We start from the raw sequence: 6062 nt of genomic DNA, 5'->3' as shown, positions 1-6062 counted from the left end.
CATTCCCTCATCCCCCACCCCCTGGGAACCACTAATCTACTTTCTGCCTATGGACTTGCTATTCTGTATATTTCATAGAAATGGAATCATAAAACACGTAGCCTTTTGTATCTGACTTCTTTCATCTTAATGTCTTTGAAGTTTACATATGTTGTAGCATGTATCAGTTCTTCATTCTTTTTTATGGCTGAATAATATTTCATTGTACGGATAGACCACACTTTCCATTCATCCATTCGTGGACATTTGGGTTGTTTCCAGTTTTGGGGCTATGATAACTAAGACTGCTATGAGTATTTGTGTACAAGTTTTTGTGTGAACATATGTTTTTATATATATATATTTTATTGATTTTTTACAGAGAGGAAGGGAGAGGGATAGAGAGTTAGAAACATCGATGAGAGAGAAACATTGATCAGCTGCCTCTTGCACACCCCCTCCTGGGGATGTGCCCGCAACCAAGGTACATGCCCTTGGCCGGAATCGAACCTGGGACCCTTGAGTCCGCAGGCCGACGCTCTATCCACTGAGCCAAACCGGTTAGGGCAGAACATATGTTTTTATTTTTATTTTTTAAAAATATATTTGTATTGATTTCAGAGAGGAAGGGAGAGGAAGAGAAAGATAGAAACATCAATGATTAGAGAGAATCATTGATCGGCTGCCTTCTGCACGGCCCCTACTGGGAATTGAGCTCACAACCCGGGCATGCGCCCTTGACCAGAATTGAACCCAGTACCCTTCAGTCCGCAGGTGACACTCTATCCACTGAGCCAAACTGGCTAGGGCTGAACATACATTTTTAATTCTCTTGAGTATCGCAAATGATCTTTTAAAAGGTGGCCATGTAGGCAGTAGCCTTGCTGAGGGTCAAATATACCCTCACTTTTACCCACTTGAAGGCACCCTAGTACTTACATGTCTCATCAGCAACCTCAATACCCCAGTGCCCTCTCCTCCAGGTTGAACAGCCATCAGCTTCAGTGCTGGGGTTGAGGGGGCATGCCAGAAGCCAATTCCAGCATGTCATAATTGCAAGAGTTTCATCAAAAGGTTGATGGAACATGGGGACTCAACAAGGGCTGAGTCACATATGTCATCACCTGTTGGTAATGGCTGAAGGCATTTCCGCAAACCTGAATAGGATGATTGTTTGCTGCCAGACAGCTCAGGGCATCTTAATCTACATGTTATTGCCTCCTGTTGGCCAAACACCTGAACAGCCGTAGGCTATTCCCCAATCTGACAATGCTTCTGTATGAAACCCTATCCTTTGAAGTGTATCTCCACCTTGCCTTAGGACAAATTGGGTTAATAAAAAGCAAGGGGTCCTGAGACAAGGAAAACTTAGCTCCTTTAGCTAGGCTCCTCTGACCCCCAATGCCTTTCAAACTTATCTTTCGTCTCTGGACTCCTACTTAATCTACACACAGCCTTTCTCCAGGTTGCTGAACCCTTCTAATGCTGGAACAAGAACCCCGGCATTAATGGTGTCCCAAACTGGGGCTTCCTGAACCCTTGCAGCACCAACATTAATGGTGCTCGTTAGATTCCGGATCAAGACCCACCGGCGTTAAAAGACAGAATTGGGACTCTGAGAAATGAGGAGGTCACATGTGTCTGCAAAACAGGACCGCGTGTCTGTGTGCTCTCCAGAGTGCATACATGACCATCGGTCCGTGGGGTTTATTTTTTATTTTTTTAATATATTTTATTGATTTTTTACAGAGAGGAAGGGAGAGGGATAGAGAGTTAGAAACATCGATGAGAGAGAAACATCGATCAGCTGCCTCCTGCACACCTCTTACTGGGGATGTGCCTACAACCAAGGTACATGCCCTTGACGGGAACCGACCCTGGGACCCTTCAGTACTCAGGCTGATGCTCTATCCACTGAGCCAAACCAGTTAGGGCGGTCCATGGGGTTTATAACAAAGGGTGTTACCCCACTGCCTCAGGACGCAGAACCCCAAACCTCTGAGCCCATCTGCATTATTTTATGCAAGTTCATATGTGTCTATGAGGTCAATGGGCCCCCCAGATGTGCTGTCTTCATGTAGTTCAGAACCTGAACACCTAAACTGCATGCTCCCCATCCCCCAAATAGGTATATCCCCCCACTCCCACCACAGTTGACATAAGATTGTGTCAGCTGATTCTCTCAGTCAGGAATTTGGAATTTGGATAGAGACCAGAAATTGGGAGCCACATCATATTAATGGGCATGTTATTCCATTCTTTCTTGAAGGACATAAACTAGACTAGGAGCCATTCTCTCACATTCATTTGTTATTATGCTGGAGCTTAATGGTTTCTAATATATGTGTGATCCCACTGCTCTACCATTAACATTTTAGCATTTTCCCTTCCAGCCTTTTTTGATTAATATAATTCTTTCCAGTGGTGTGCTGGGGCTGGCTCCTATGGGTGTGGCAAGGCAGCTGTGTACACTTACCCAACTCTTTTGTCAGTGACACCGTGAGGGAGCTGATAAACCAGCCACAGGGGGAGTCTTTACACCATGGGAATCAGCAAATGCTACAAATGAGGGATTTTCTTTACAGAGAGTTGGTTATTAAACTTTTACCAGCACAGCACTGATTTTTCTTCCAAGACATCAGGTTTACCCATTCGAGTGTCTGCCAACTATTTAATGCTCTCCTAAAATATAGCAGGACCTTACGTCCCAGGAAATGAAGACAGAGGATGTATAAGTAAACATAGAAACAAACAAGATAAAGTGTGTGATAAAGTATGAAGAAAATTAAATGAAACAGTTGGTAGGTTGAATACACCCCTTTTATCCTATTTGTTTCTTTCACATCATATCAGGAACAATTCCCCAAGTTTTAAAAAGGTCTAAGGGGCATTCTTCTTAATGGATGGCTGGGTAATATTTCTTTCTCGTGAGAATTTTCTTCTAATTTCTTTAAGCAGTCCTCTATAGCTCAAGGTTTCTCAACCTTGGCACTATTGACATTGGGGTGAAACAATTCTTGTGGGGGTTGTCCTGTGTATTGTAGGGTGCTGACAGCATCCCTGGCTTCTACCCACTAGATGCCAGCTTCAGTCCCCCCACATCAGTTATGTCAACTAAAATGTCTCAAGATTTGTCCCTTTGGGGTGAGGGCACAAAATCACATTGGTTGAAGATCACTGCCATAGTTAGACTTTTTTTTTTTAATTTATATATCTTTAACATACACATTTAACTTTATCATTGTCATTTGAAGTTTGATTTTATAAGACAGAAAAAGACATTGAGTTCTATATCACTGGAATTTAAACAGTACAAATAGTGACAGCTTCATAAGTGTAAATTATATACATTGAAATCATATAATTGGAGATTTTTTTCAGTATGGAAATTATACAAATGAAATAAATGGCAAAAGGACCTTATAGGAATATTTTGTTGGTTGTGAATTATCAGTTACTTTAGGACCTAAACAAAGACTGAATATTCAGACTCCTTTTACTGCTTCATATATACCTCTATTCTTTTTAAAAAAATATATTTTATTGATTTCAGAGAGGAAGGGAGAGGGAGAGAGAGATAGAAACATCAATGATGAGAGAGAATTATTGATCAGCTGCCTCCTGCATGCCCCACAATGGGGATTGAGCTACAACCTAGGCATGTGCCCTGACCAGGAATCGAATCATGACCTCCTGGTTTATAGGCCGACACTCAACCACGGAGCCACACCAGCTGGGCTTTACCTCTATTCTGAGTCAAGAGCTACTTGACCATGAGGTCTGATTTTGGAAGGCATTTAGCTTTATAGCAAAAGTTTCCCATCTCCAGTTACCAGCTTCACAGGAATTGACATTCCAGTGCTGATGTAATCTGCTGGTTGCCTCTGAACAGTGGGCAAAATAATGACATCAGCCCTATGGAAAGTCAAACAGATACCAGAAATGGAACCATGTGCACAGTTCAGTATAGTCTAATGTTAAGTTTTCCCCATCTGAAAGTGAACCAATGAAATAAAACATAAACTGTAACCGACTCGGTTTCAGGAAACACGTATGAGAATTACGTGGTTGTTCTTGTCTTCTCTCCAGTCGCGGACAGGATTCCGTAGGCCACCGTGCTGCTTCCTTTGTGGGTTGTAGCTGAAGGAACGCAGACGCACTTGCTCAGACCTGGTAATGAACCGTAGTCCCGACTCTTCCCGCTTTTCAGGTACAACCAAATCTTCGTCTGCATAGATCCGCAGATCAAATGAACAAGAAACTTCCAGCAGTGGCAGAAATGTCACCGTAGGCCGAAACCGGTTTGGCTCAGTGGATAGAGCGTCGGCCTGCGGACTGAAAGGTCCCAGGTTCGATTCCGGTCAAGGGCATGTACATTGGTTGCGGGCACATCCCCGGTAGGGGGCGTGCAAGAGGCAGCTGGTCGATGTTTCTCTCTCATCGATGTTTCTAGCTCTCTGTCCCTCCCCTTTCCTCTCTGTAAAAAATCAATAAAATATATTTTTACAAAAAGAAAAAAAAATGTTACCGTCACTGTGACCTGTCTGATCACCGAGCGGATTTCATCTTGGAGAGCTTTCAGGCTTTTCTCCGGGTGCTGTCATCTTTGACAGTCTTGTCACACTCCGTGTCAAACTGCCATCTTCCAAGGACCTCCCCGCTTTCAATATTCGAGACGACTACCACACGTTTCTGCACTGAACACTTGTATAACCAATCTCTTAGTTGTTGCACTGCATTATTTAGGTATTTCATGAGCACAGAATCGGTAGTTACAAGCAAGGTGAGTCCACATTTCTCCACCTGAGTAAAGGATTCAGGTGGGTAAATGCCACGCTGATATAAAACGCTGTTGATGCCAAATGAGAAGAACTGGGCCACGATGTGGGCACTCCCGTGCTGGGTGATGCCCTGCTCCCGGGAGAGCTGCCTCGCCCTGGCCAGGGCCACAGCTCCGGCCACCCATTAGTTAGACTTTAAATTGAGGCTTCCAATAGGAAAGTGGGTGTCAGAGTGTGGCCCCTGGACCAGCAGCATCAGCCCAGCTTGTTAGAAATGAAAATGCTCACGCATCTCTCCAGCTGCATGAAATCAGAATCTCTAGGGGTGGGGCCAGGCATTCTGTGTTTCTCAAGCCCTCCAGGGGATTCTGAGGCCCCGTCCAGCTTAACAGGGGGCTGGGATGAAGGTTTTAGAAATCAAAAAAGTATTTGAGTGTGGGTGGCATCCTGCAATGCCGGGCTGTGGTTGCATCATAGCGATGTTTTCCCCCCTGGCTGATCCATGGCTGGGGTAGGTGATTAGTGCAAATTAGCTGAGTTCAGGTGTACTTTTGACTTAAGTACCACCTTTCAGCTCGGGAATTACCAAACACCACTTATTTTTACCCCAGGGAGGCTCTGGGAGGCTCCAGGGCCAGAGAGAAAATTAAAAATAGAAAGTAAATGGATCATCTGACTTTAGCTCTAACCACCATGCCTATAAACCTTAGTTCTTTAAATAAGAGTATTTTGGTCCTTTCAGAAACGGAAGAACCACAAACTGCCTGGCCACGCCAAGACGTACCGCTGGCAGTTAGCCCTCATTCTGGTAACCATCTGCTACCTCGGGCTACCATGCATTCAGTTCACAAACATGGGCTCACACGTTTTTCTTCCTTGGCTGCTGAATGCAGGCTTATCTTTGGCTACCACTGGAACAAAGAGCTTCTGACCCAGTGATCCTCAGCTGGGGCAGCTCTGCTCCATCCTGGGGGGCATTTGTAAAGGGAGTCGGGGGTTAAGTTGCCACCATGACTAGGACCGCTGGAATTCAGTGGTTTAGTGCCAGGGTTGTGAAACGTCCTATAGAATGCTTGTGGCAATGTAAAATCCCTTTGAAAAATAACTCAAGAGTTTGTATTTTTATGAAGGTAAAATTGGTATATAAGTTTCAGGTGTACAATATTATAATTTGACATCTGTATACATCGCAACGTGATCACCCCCCAAAAGCCTAGTTACCATCAGCCACCATACAGTTGATTCCCTTAACCCCTTTTGCCCACCCCCCGCCCCAATCTTTTTTTTTAAAATATATTTTTA

The 6062-nt window shown here is 44.2% G+C and overlaps 1 pseudogene across 1 annotated transcript; it reads right to left on the bottom strand.

Moving 5' to 3' along the window:
- Positions 1-4039: 4039 nt before the first annotated feature.
- Positions 4040-5564, bottom strand: LOC307110392 (mitotic spindle assembly checkpoint protein MAD2A-like; annotated as a pseudogene). Its single transcript has 3 exons — positions 5545-5564; positions 4514-4915; positions 4040-4307 (listed from the first exon to the last, which is right to left on the bottom strand). The product of its transcript is annotated as a mitotic spindle assembly checkpoint protein MAD2A-like (transcript).
- Between the last annotated feature and the right edge of the window lie 498 nt (positions 5565-6062).

The sequence above is a fragment of the Cnephaeus nilssonii genome, assembly GCF_951640355.1.
Source record: "Cnephaeus nilssonii genome assembly, chromosome: 2".
In the NCBI taxonomy this organism is placed as follows: Eukaryota; Metazoa; Chordata; class Mammalia; order Chiroptera; family Vespertilionidae; genus Cnephaeus; species Cnephaeus nilssonii.
This window is presented reverse-complemented; position numbering and strand designations above follow the sequence as displayed.